Source organism: Onychomys torridus, chromosome 23 (genome assembly GCF_903995425.1).
Source record: "Onychomys torridus chromosome 23, mOncTor1.1, whole genome shotgun sequence".
Lineage (NCBI taxonomy): Eukaryota > Metazoa > Chordata > Mammalia > Rodentia > Cricetidae > Onychomys > Onychomys torridus.
In genome coordinates this window covers 28,021,117-28,034,564 of record NC_050465.1, presented here as the reverse complement: position 1 = coordinate 28,034,564, position 13,448 = coordinate 28,021,117, and the positions used below count along the sequence as shown (strand labels likewise).

Below are 13,448 nucleotides of genomic sequence, written 5' to 3'. Positions count from 1 at the left end.
ACTGTGAGAAGTGAGGGCAGGAACTCAAACAAGAACCTGAAGCAGAAACCATTAAGGAACACTGCTTCCTGACTGGCTCAAGCTTAGCTAGCTTTCTTAAATAACCCAGGACCACCTGCCATAGTGGACTAGGCCCTCTCACATCAACCAACAATCAAGACAATACCTAACATACATGGCTACAAGCCAATAAGATCTGAGTAATACCGCACTGGAGGGAGCCTCTCTTTTTGAGTGATCCTATGCTGTCAGGTTAACAGTTAAAGCTAACTAGGATATTTTGTATATATGGTTACTTTGATGGAAAAAACTGTTATAAGTAAGTTAAATGTTTTGTTTGATGCTAGAGATTGAAGCTGGTGCCTCATGTGATACACACACACTGTAACCATCAAGTTAAACCCCTAGCTCCAAATGAATGATTATCAATTTTCCCTCTAATAAGCATTTATGTAAAGGAAAATCTAAATGCTGTTGTTCTAATTAATTTTTGCAGTGCTAGGGAGTGAATCTGAAAATTAGCATAACAAGCCTGAAGAGATGGCTTAGCAAGTAAAGGCACTTGGCACCAAACCTGATGACTAAGTTTGTTTGATTCCCTGGGACCCATGTCTATGTGGTACAAGGAAAGAACTAACTCCTGAAAGTTGTCCTCCTCTGGTTACCACGCACATAGCTTGGCAGGTTTTTACATGGATGCATGTACACAAACACACAAACACACACACACACACACACACTCTCTCTCTCTCTCTCTCTCTCTTCAAGAAATATAATAAAATTTAAAATTTGTTAACTGTATGCACCTAAGTCAACATTTTAAATCTTATTAAAAATGCAAACATTTTGATTATCAAAACTGTCACATAAAGCTTTAGAAGTTTCTAGGTAGAAAGCAACAAATACTATACAGATATCGGGATGAAAAAAATGAGGACATGACTGCTCCAAGGTATGGTTGAGGAAGTTTATTGTAGATCTAAGAGAGAGAATAGCCAGAGACATCTTGAAGGGTCCAGACTGAGTATGGCCAGCGGACTGAAACTGAACCGGGTCATGAGAGGAGGGGTGGGGAAGGGGAGCGAGAGAGGAAGAGAAGGAAGGTGGCAAGCAGAACAAGAGGGGGCCATGGACCACTTGGCCAGGAATGGGCTAGGAGTGAGCCAGGAGACCACGAGGGTACAGAGCCAAATAGCTTTGTTGTACAGGAATCTGAAGCAAGGGGAAGGAAAGGAAGGAGAGACCAGCCCTTGGGAAAGAGTTTAGAGTGGGTGGTGTAGTGAGAAGTGCTGGGAGGAGCCACAGGTACTGAGACCTATCCCAGGTTTCTTTGGGACCTGACAATATCCAACTTGTTTAATTACCAAGCCATTCTGTGGCAAAGATAAAACTATTGTCCTCTAAAATTTCATTTTCTCCTTCCTCCCATGTGTAAAGTTGTTATGAGTAGCTAGGGACCTGACAGAGACTATTTTTCCCAACTCTCCTTATAACCATCTGGTAAATCCCTAGGACTTGTTTACATTAATGTAATATAACAGGGCCTGATGTATGCTATAGTTTTTAAGAAGCATGGTCACTAGACATAAACAGAATGCTCTCATTGAAAATGAGTAACTGTGCTTAGGGATAATTAAGTACTTCTCAACATTTACATCTTCCTGCCAATTCAAACATCAGTCAAGTTAAATCCTTATTTGAATTTATTAGGAGAAAAATAAACAATGACACTAATTTGTTTCAGAATATCCCTTTACACTGTGTGAAGATGTATTACTGTGACTGGTTTAATAAAGAGCTGAATGGCTTATAGCTAGGCAGGAAGAGGTTAGGTGGGACTTGTGGAGATAAAAGGTCTCAGGAAGAAGAAAGGCAGATCGCCAGCCAGACATGGACAAAACAGGATAGGCAGTACAGAGTAAAGGTAATCTAGTCATGTAAAAGAATGTAGATTTTAAAATATGAGTTAATTTAAGTTATAAGAACTGGTTAGGACAAGCCTAGGGGGCTGGAGAGATGGCTCAGAGGTTAAGAGCACTGGCTACTCTTCCGGAGGTCCTGAGTTCAATTCCCAGCACCCATATGGTGACTCACAACCATCTATAGTGACATCTGATGCCTCTTCTGGCATTAAATCCAACAGAACACTCATATACATAAAATTTTTTAAAAGCCTAATTTAAGCCCAAGCTTTCATAATTAATAATGTCTTCATGTCATTCATGAGCTGGCAGCCCAAAGAAAAGTCTGCTACAATAATTTACATTAGGTCTGCCATGCCAAAAAGTCAAATATTGAAAAAAAAAAAAAAAAGTCTGTGGTTGTTGCACAAATTTAGTGAGGTATTTGTTGCTGGGTCTGTGATAAGCAGACACTGCCAGCTGCATATCCTACATTCAAACCACTTCATAAGGGTCACTGTCTTGGACTCATGAAAACTTTAGGAGCTAAAATAAAACTTCCTATCCCAGGCAGCTTAAATTTTAGTCTAGAGCTGGCCTAACAGCAGAGTAAAACCTGTTACTCTTCATATGACAACTTACTAAGCATGGACAGTGATAAACTGCTGAAGTTATTTATAAAGGACCTGTACTGCATTTATTCTCTGTGGCATAACAATGTTAGAAAGTCTAGCTGGGGTTCCCACTAGAAAACGATGTTCTTGCCTCTGAGGGAGAACAAACAGTATAATCTCAGCTACAACTCAGGGCATGAAAGGAAGCCAAAAAAGACTTCCAAAGTAGTGAAGGAAACTGTCAAGAATTTAATATGTGGTCAAAGTAGCAAACAAAAATTCCATTTAGATCTTTCCAGATAGTGAAGAATTTGTATAGCAATATGATTTACAGAAGCAAACCATATGGAAGACAGTAAGAATTAAAATGATGAAACAGTGGGCCAGGTGGTGGTGGTGGTACATGCCTTTAACTCCAGCACTCGGGAGGCAGAGGCAGGTGGACCTCTGTGAGTTTGAGGCCAGCCTGGGCTACAGAGTGAGATCCAGGACAGGCTCCAAAGCTACACAGAGAAACCCTGTCTCTAAAAACCAAAAAAAAAGAAAGAAAAAAAGAATCCTTGTATCATTTTCCATGATAAACCCACAAACAACAGCATCTGATGCAAAAAGCTTCTTCTCTTAAAAAGTTAAGGATGGTGGCAGATGTCTCTAATTCCACAACTAGGGAGCAGAAAGCAAAGACTAAGAGTCTGAGGCTAGCTTAGGCTACAGAGTTAGTTCAAGGCCAATCTGGTTACACTGTAAAACCATGAATACAAACAAACAAAAACAAAAAAATGTCTAAGTGAAAACTTTTCTTTTCTCTCAATTCAAACAGATAAAATTTAAGCTAGATAGAAAAGGATAAGACCCTCCTTTCCTACCACTGTTTCTCATTCCCAAGGAATCAAGGTCTAGATTCAAATCCTAGTCCTGCTAAATCATGAGCATGCATCTCTAGTAAGTCAAACATCATCAGTTGCTCCAGCTGTAATGAATATGTATGTCCATGATTTTTCTGCATATTTGAAAACATATTAAAATTCATATTAAATATGATTATCCAGCCAGGCAGTGGTGGCACACGCCTTCAATCCCAGCACTTAGGAGGCAGAGCCAGGCGGATCTCTGTGAGTTCGAGGCCAGCCTGGTCTACCAAGTGAGTTCCAGGAAAGGCTCAAAGCTGCACAGAAAAACCCTGTCTCGAAAAAAAACAAAAAAATAAAAATAAAAAAGTATACTAAGCAGGTGAGAGAGACTATGGATAATTCTTTACTCAGGGTTCACTAGGAGCCTCAGTGATTCTTAACAAGAGTAGGGGCTGCCAAGGTACCAAGGGGGTGACAGAATAGATAATAGGTTTATCTACCTCATCCTTAAGAACATTTGTAGACAAACATTTTATTAACTCAAAAAGTACATATTTAAAAAAAAAAGGGGGGGCGGTGGTGGCACACACCTTTAATCCCAGAACTGGGGAGGCAGAGGCAGGCGGATCTCTGTGAGTTCGAGACCAGGACTCTGTTACATGGAGAAACCCTATCTTGGGGGGAAGAAAAAGAGCAAAAAAGGGGGGGGTTGGGATTTAGCTCAGTGGTAGAGCACTTGCCTAGCAATCACAAGCCCTCAGCTCCAGAAAAAAAAAAAAAATTTAAAATGCACTTTACTACAAAAACACTGTTACCATTGCTTCTTGGCATTTTACAGGATAATTTTAATGGGCTACAAAGAAATCTAACCAAATAGGTTATATTACAGGAAAAGACATTCCGGGAAAACATTCCAATTTCAAAAAACTAATAAACTATTTGCAATTTTAGGTTTTCCCCTAGGAAATCTATTCTGCAAACCTTCAAAGGTGATGACTTCTAGTATCCATGCTTGTTGTGTTCCAAATATTAAGTATTTGTTCAAGGAAAAATAAATACCCTTTTCAAGGAGTTTATACTTTGTCAATAGAAAGAATCCTAAATTTGGGTCAGTAGGATGGCTCATTGAGTAAAGATGCTTACCATGTAAACCTTGTAACCTAAATTAAATGCCTGAAACCCCAGTAAAGGTGAGAAGGAAGAACCTACTGTGTCCTCTAACCTCCAGATACATGCAGTGGCAGGCATATTTCTGCCCATCATGAATTCACATAAACATAATAACCAAAATTTTTTTAAAAAAATCTGAATTTTAATGACAATAGCTATTTTCCTGTTACAGTGTGGCAATGTCCTCACCCAAATAGCCATGAATTATCTGATAACTGGTATCACAGCTAACTGCTTCAAAGAACAGTTAAGAAATCAATTTCTGCTGGGTAGTGGTGGCACATGCCTTTAATCCCAGCATCTGGGAGACAGAGGCAGGTGGATTTCTGAGTACAACGCCAGCCTAGTCTACAGAGTGAGCTCCAGGTAAACCCTTCCTCAAAAAACTAAAAAACAAACAAACCAAAAAGTTTCAGAAGTATCACACACTAAACACCATTGTCTTAGTTGGAGTTTCTATTGCTGTGGAGACACCATGACCACAGCAACTTCTATAAAGGAAAACATTTCATTGGGGATGGCTTCCAGGATCAGCAGTTTAATCCATTATATTATCATTATGGGCGGTGGGTGTGCAGGCAGACATGGTTGCTGGAGAAGCTGAGAGTTCTGTATCTGGATCCTCTGGCAGAAGGAAGAGACTTGACACACTGGTCAGGCTTGAGCATCTGAGACCTCAAAGCCCACCCCCAGTGACATACTTTCTCCAACAAAGACACACCTAGTCCAGCAAGGCCACACCTTCAAATAGTGTCACTCCTTAGGGACCAAGCATTCAAACACAAGAGTTTATGGAGGCCATTCCTATTAAAACACTACAACCATCAAAATCCAAAAGTATTGTAATGGATTATCACACTAAAAACAGCTACCAATTTATAAAATTTACAACAGCCACATAGCCATAGCTAATTCTACCAACTGTGAATCCCTAGGAAGCAGCAGTCAGGTTACAGCATTTTTATAATCAAAATTATCAGTTTTTGTTCATTTAATGAATAGAATAACACTGCATTTGCTTAAGAAGATTCACTGCAAAGTCCATAGGTCATATTTTTTTATTTTTTATCATTTCTATGTATCTGAAACCTAATTTTATTATAAACTTCAGATTAAAACATTTTCATAAAAATTTATCAAAATCGCTGGGCAGTGGTGGCACACACCTTTGATCCCAGCACTTGGGAAGCAGAGGCAGGCGGATCTTTGTGAGTTCAAGGCCAGCCTGGTCTACAGAGCGAGATCCAGGAAAGGCGCAAAGCTACACAGAGAAACCCTGTCTCAAAAAAAACAACAAAAAAAATTTATCAAAATCACAAAAATTTCAACAGTAGCAAAAGTAACATTTTACACATTATACAATACTAAAATGTTATTAGGAACCATCTGGTTCAACAACCTCTTACCAAAGAAGCTTACTAAATTGACAAAACTATGGAACTGGTCACCGTCATTAGTGGAATCCTGTACACTAATTTAAAATAAAGAATGTCTTTACAAAAGTTCATCATACATTTCCTTCTCTGCTCCTTTCCATATGCCTGGCTGCCATTACTTTAAGGTGTCCTTATCTGTAAAAAACTAATCACATGAACAAAGGTTAGACTTCAATAAATCTGCTTCAGAACAATTCTAAGTCATCAACTCTACCTCACTCCAATTGCTCTTGAAGGCTAAGAAACTGTAAATTATTTAAAAGACAAAAAGAGAGAGACAGGCTGCTGAAACAACCTAAGACTCTATATATACACTGTTAGAAACACAGGCTGAAAACCAGACAATCTTGAAGTTTCAGTGGTCAGCACTTTCCTTCCTGGACTTCCTGCCCCCACCCACCCCACCCCACCCCCACCCAAAAAAAACCCCAACATAATGTGTCCCAAGAACTATGCATTCCTTTACACACATCATGGCAAATGAGTACATTTCTTTCCTTTCATCATACAGAGAAATGAACCTAAATTATAATATTGTCAGTTTTAGTACGATAAATTACCAAATGTATTTCAGATAAAAATCAGGATTCTTTTTATTAGTTAAGACTTCCTATATTCATTAAAACTGTTAAAAAAAAAAAAAAGTAGGGCTGGAGAGATGGTTCTGCCATTGAAGGCTAGGCTCACAACTAAAACATCAGAACTGTAAAAAGTATTTCTTTGAAATAATCTTTCCTAAAGACAAGTTTAACTTCAACTATAAAGAGTTTTCAGTTTATAAAGAAAACCTTCAAAGTTCTTACCTGCAAGAATTTGTTTAAAATTTGTTTTAAATTATTTTACAAAATGTAAACAAAACTTTGAGAGCAAAAAAACTGACATTATGTAACTTTAATCTATTTTAAAAAAAAAGCACTACGCTAATTGTATTAATTTTGGTGAAGAAACACATAAAATGTTTGTTATGGATTTAAAAAGCCAAACCTTGAACCACCCACTATTGCCAGGATTAGTAAAAGGAATTGTCCCTGCTATCTCAGTAGATAGCTGTAAAAAAGTAGTATAAGACACTGTAATTATCATTTCAGAGGCAACAAAATTTGCCCATGGCATCTTCCAGTCTGCAGTTTTCCATACACAGCTGATACTGTATTTGCATGTTGCTTTCTTCTTTTACTTTTGAGATAAGGTATTACTAAATGGTCTAGGCTGGCCTTGAATTCCCAATCCTCCCATCTCAGCCTCCTCCCCAGTATGTGGGAATACAGACTATCATGCATGGCTAGTACTTGTGCTTGTTGAGGCTGATGTTCTCAAATACCAACAGTAAGAAAAAAGAATTTTGGATTTCTACTTTCAAAATTCAGACATCAGGGGATAAACTATGGGTAGCTAGTTATAGAACTAACCCCTCTCAAGGGTCTTCCACTTTTTGTTAGAAAGGAGAATGTATATTGGTACATCAGCAATCCAGTCATTCCCCCAAATACTAACAGTAGTTAAAGCAGAATGGAATACGTTAAATGCTTCTTGAAACCCAAAAGAGGTACAGAAGGACACTGCTAGGCAAGGAGATGAAGCATTGGGGCTTGTAATTCAGGCCTTCGGTGTATCATGCTATACTTTGTAATCATGGGACTTCCCATTTTTCGTGGAGTATGCTTCTCAATCTTAAGGGTAAAGCTCAACTCAGATAAAGATACGCTGCCACCATGTTGGCTGGTTCCAAGACAATAGTACTGCTACAGCAGCCGATGATCCTTTGGCACAGACTTGCTCAAACGACACTGGCTCTTCTCTTCCTATCTCGACTATCACTGTAGCTCCTTTTGCTAAATCTGCCTCTGAGTTTAGACAGGAGCTGGATGGCTCATAATCACCCAGCAGCTGCAGCTGAGCAATACTCTGCTAATTGTGGCACTGGAGCAGCTGAGAAAAGAAAAAAGAAAATATATACCCTACGGTAGCCATACACAAATGGCTGTTCACAGTATTGGTTAAGACAGCAAGATACTTTAATAGGAACAAAGTAGTTCCTTTAAAGAGAAACAGTTGGATCTTGCTAGAGGACTTGTATTTATGTTATAAACCAGTTTAAATGTGAAACAAAGGTGACCTAGCCATGCAGCCCTCTGAACAATGGAAGATCTTACTAAAACTTCCTGTAAATATTCACACAAGGCCAGAGTAACAAACATCACCTTTACAACATGGCAAAGTTCCTGTGACATAAGAACTTGGCACAGATGCAATCTCTTCTTCAATGTTCCATTACAACAATGTAAAGCAACAAAATCAACAGCTAAAACAACAAACCACTACACAGAATAAACCAAGTATCATCACGAAACTACTCTGCCTTTCTGAAACACACCACCACCATCACAGCTTTCTTCTGCAACCAAAGTGTTATTTCTTCAGACTCTACCCACCTCATAAAGGAAAGAAAAAATTACTACACAATAAGAATCTCATGAGAATATCAAAACTAACACTGAAATATTTTAGTTAAAGCATTATTGCTCTAGGGGGACAAAACTGAATCAAAGTCAAGACTTGCTATATCAATTTTGTCATGGTACCCAATTTTCTCAAAAGTAGGTACTTGATTAACAGAACAACATCCATTCATTCCATAAACATTTTGATTACTTACTATTTACTACTCACATTTAAAATTAGTAAAAGCACAATGCCTTCTCTCAAAGTATTAAAATAACATTAACAAAACTCTAGAATACTTCTATTTCTATGAGAAATAGTTTTTTCAAAATTCTCTCATTATTGTACTTTTGGAAGTGTGTGGTATTTTCAAGGCAGTTATACACACAAGCTAATATATGACAGTTATGAAGCAGGAAATCTAAACCTATTAGCAAAGGAGAGCCCAAGGAGTGTTCTAAAGTCAGTCACCAATGGTTAAAGTTTTTAACAAAAAGGGGAAAGATTAAAGGATGTGACAAGAAACCAGGGTATCCCAGAACTTAAATTAGTAATTTAATCCAAACACCATCTACACTGCATTACACACAGGCTTTTTAAAACTATATTCATGCAAAATATAAAACCCAGGTACAGACAAACACACAAATATATAACTTGATGAATTACATTAAGACCCCAAGGTTAAAAGAACTTTCCTACTATTTCAGAAGTGGGGGCCCTTATCAGCTACCTCCCTCCCAATCATTGTTTTTATGCAAATCACTTCCTTGTAGTTCTTTTTAAATAATAGTTTTATTCACTTACGGTTACATTTCTAGACATCAGAGCCTAGCAAATGCTCTTCCAAAAAAAAAAAAAAATCTGCTTAGGCCTCTTTCCTAAATAATGGCAATAGGAGTTAAATATTTTTAAAGAAAAATTACCCACAGTAATAAGCTATTTACAGCTAGAACTATGCCAATTCGAGCTACAAATAAACAAGGATTAGTAATCTTTCACCTGTACTGGGTCACTAAACTTTTTTCAATGTATCCTTTTACTTATAAACACAATGAAGAAGAATTTTATTTGCATAGACAGTGACTTGTTTTGGAGAATTTCAACTAAAAACAAATTTTTTTACTAGATATTAATATTATCCTTTGACCATAAGACAAATTCTATACCTCTCTCAGGAAGACAGGTCAGGGCTGTAATTTCACTTTCGGTTGAACAGAAAGGAGTCAATTTTGTGGTTTGTGAAGTCAGCAAAAACTAGCTGCAAAATTAAAGCTATGATAGCATTACTGTGGTTATGACAAAGTACATATTTTAAGAGCCCTTCCATTTTTTTTTTTTTTTTATCCTGGAGACATGGATACAAACTGTCTTGTATTTAGGTTTTGATCAAAGGCAATCGTTTTTGCTTTTTCAAATTGGGCCCCTCTGAAATGTCAACTAGTATCTAAATTCTTCAACGAGATTTTGCTGGTATTAAAAAAATAAGATATAGCTAAATGCTGACATGGCAAAAAGAAGAAAAAAAATATTCCTGGTGAACAACTTTCCTACAGTTTGTGTTCTCTCATATGTGATGCATACGAGAACTTTAACATTCCCTTATCTGTCCACGCAAAATGTTTCCTGTCCACAACCATTGTGCTTGTTAACAGATTTGACATGTATTTCACATAAATTCATATAGTCACATATGCTCACTTAGTAACATTTTAACCTTAGAAACTTAACGGGATATTTAAATGCACTTTCAATTGTCAAGACACTTTTGGTAGGGTAACTGTATACAATAATGCACGAATATACTAGACCACAGTGTCCTGTGAAATCACCCATGTGAAAACGCAGCTCTGAGTCAATACATAACAAACGCCCAAGCTGCAAAGTTGCTGTACTGCAGACTATTCGTTTATTTACTTTGATAACTGCCATTAATCATTCCATGACTGTTTCAATCACTTTTATACATATAAAAAAATAACCACATCAAAACCACGCTGTGCCCCATTCACTATAGCAATCCCCTATACCAGAAACGATATTCCCACTTTCTTAAAACAACTCTTCCCCAGGTCCAATGAAGCAAAAAACTGGAAGCAATTACCAAGAAGAAAAAACACACTCTCAAACAAAATCTTCGTTAACCCAGGATAGAGAGCCGAACCCAACAGAAGCGGCAGGGTGGCATGGCACCTTCAAAGTGGCCGCTGAATCTAACATTTCCCAACACCCTCAACCCCAAACAAAGGGAAAACTTTATAAACACGTCGCGGTGTTCAATCAAACCATGCCTACTCGCCAGCCGCGCTCACCTACTCGCCCCTCACCTCCCCAGTCCTGGCTCCGTGTCGGGGCAGTGGCTGCAGGGCGTCAGGCAACACAGACCTCTCAGCCCTAGGACAAGAAGGGGGCCACTCCCCTGCCTCCCGCTAGCCCTCACTCGCGAGGGACCCCCCACGCCTTTAGGACGCAGAGTGCAGCAGCAGCCGGCCCCTCGCAGGACCGGGAAGGAGTGGACGGGGCGGGGACCGAACGGGGGGGGGGGCAAGCAGGTAGCTCGTCCAGGAGACACGCCCGCCCGTCTGCCCGCCGGACCCGGGGAAGGGAGAAGTTTTCTCAACTTCCCGACACTCCCGGCCCGGCAGACGGATATCGGCAGGAACCGCGGCGCCTGGAGAATCCGGGGAAGCGGGAGGACGGACGCCGCCGGGGCCGGGGCCTAGCGCTGCCCGGGCCGGGGGAGAATCAGCGAGCAGCCTACGTCGCGAGGCCCTCCTCCGCCAACTTACCTGCCGCGCTCGGGCACGGGTCGCTGCGAGGGGGAGAAGGTGGCCGGCCAAGGCCGGCGGACGCCCGCGGGGGGGCCCTCTCCCTTCACCTCCGGCTCACACGCCGCCGGGCGCCGGGAGGAGGCAGCGACGACGACACAGCCGGCCCCCGGGACGCGTTACTTGTAGAGGAGGGAACTCCCGGGCGCCCGCACCCCGCGGTCTCCCTCTCTCCTCCTCCTTCTCCTCCTCCCCCTCCTCCTCCTCTCGCCGCCGGCCCCGCCCCTCCGCTCCGGACGGTGTGGGGCGGGGGAAGCAGCAGCAGCAGCAGCGGCAGCAGCGCGCAGGGCCGGAGCTGCGGCGGCTACCTGCGCGCGCCTGCCTGCCCGCCCGGCCAGCGGCTCACCGGAACTCGCACCCTGCCTGCTGCCGGCTTCCAGCGCCTTCCGGCGCCGGGTCTCCGTGCGGGGTCCTCGGGCGGCTGGGAGGCCAGGCCGTGTCTGTGTGTTTGTGTGTGTGTGTCTGTGTCACGCCTGCCGGCCCAACATGGCGGCGGGGGCCCGCGGCGGGCTCCAAAGGGGGGTGAGGAGAAAGCGAGCGGCCCAGGCCTGCGGCCGCCCTTACCCTCCCGCACGCTCCGGAGCCGCCGAAAGGGGTGTGGGGCTTGGTTTGGGGGGGGTGGCCGGGGTTGGGGCTTCTTTGGAGAGAGTTTGTTGATTCGTTTCGCAGGCTTAGGTCTGCGCAAGCCATTTTGTCACAGATATAATAATAATAAAAAAAAAAAAAAATCAGCCCCTAGCCGCGTGAGCCGGCGGGGCGGTGCTGACACCCTGGTCGCGGTCCAAAAACGTTCTCCTCTGGCCTCTTTCCGAAGCTGGGATCCTGTCCCTGCCCCAGAAGCTTCCTGTTGACTGTAAACCGAACAGCCAGCCTGGCCAGGAGGGGAACCGAAGCCGATGTGTTGGCAACCCCCCCCCCCCCTGCCCCCGGAATGATGGCTTTCACTTAGCGCGGGGACAGCATCTTCATGGATCCTAGTGGGAACCCGGACTGGGACTCGGCTTTGACCGATGTGGACTCCTGAGGCTAGGGCCCCCTGAAGTTTAGAAGCCACGATGCAAGGGTTTTTCTCCAAAGGCCCGTGCATCCTTCCTCTGTTTGCCTTGTGGGAGAGGAAGGGTCAGAGGGAACTGGGGTAAAGATGAGAGGCAAGGTCAAGGGACTGCATCTAGATCCAGTCCCGCTGAAGGCACTGCTGCCTTGTCAGACTCTTAATTTCTAGGTTGTAGTTCCTGTTTGATGGGGTTATCCGAAGTATTAATGTGGGACTCTTGGTTTCCTTTGTGGTTTTTCAAGAAAGTTCAGAATCATCTTTGGCGTATTCTAAATAGCACCATCAAATGTGTCAGTATTCTGGTATTCTAGGAACTTAAATACGTAAAGTTTTTTTTGAAAGTTTCTTCAAAAGAAAAGTATGGGAATTCACATAAACAATTTTACATGTGGTGCAGAATGGTGCTTTATTTCGCCATTGACTGGGGCATTAAGTTTTTTCATATAGATATATATTCCGTGTTTCTTGAAACTAGAGCTTTAATTATTTGAGCTGTGGCCTTTCTAAACCTCCAGATATGATAGAAATATATTTGTGCCCCTAAACTCAATCTCAAAAACAAAACAAACTCTCAATGTTCGTTTAACCTTCTTTGAATTTATCCTGTATGTTTTGTTACTTTGTTTTACTTTGTTTCTGAGACATGGTCTTGTGTAGCTCAGACTGACTTTGAACTTGCTGTGTAGGTGAGGATGACCTTGAGCCCCCCACTTCTGCCTCCACCTCCCAGTCGATGGGGTTGCAGGTAGATGCCATCACACACAATTTCTGTATTTTAAGGTAGGGAGAGGGCATCAAAGTCACACCTACAAAATATAGTTTACATTTAAAGTCCATTAATTTTAATAATATTTAAAACTTTTTTTAAAGAAAGTGTCAGAATCTGGAAAGTTTTGCTTCGTTTGGTGTTACAGAAGTTAGTCTGAGCTAAAAACCTGTTTGTGAAATGGACACGTGAAGGATGTCAGCCCACGTTTCCCTCTTGCACAGTGTTCTGGTGTGATAAGAACCTATCTTGAAACCTCTGGGATAGTCAGCCCTAGGGAGGAAGGGGAAGGGCAGGGGAACGTTTAAACTATATTAGGTATTCTAAAACTAAGGTGTTCTTATTAAAGTTTATTAATGCTTAAAAATTACTTGACTGGAAGCTTG

The 13,448-nt window shown here is 41.6% G+C and overlaps 1 protein-coding gene across 1 annotated transcript in view; it reads right to left on the bottom strand.

Annotated features, from left to right (window-relative positions):
- The window catches only part of Yes1 (YES proto-oncogene 1, Src family tyrosine kinase), a 73,436-nt gene extending 61,995 nt beyond the window's left edge, over window positions 1-11,441 (bottom strand). The window contains exon 1 of the mRNA XM_036173510.1: window positions 11,204-11,441. The gene's annotated coding sequence lies outside the window, so the exon portion shown is untranslated. The remainder of the gene's footprint in view (window positions 1-11,203) is intronic.
- Between the last annotated feature and the right edge of the window lie 2,007 nt (window positions 11,442-13,448).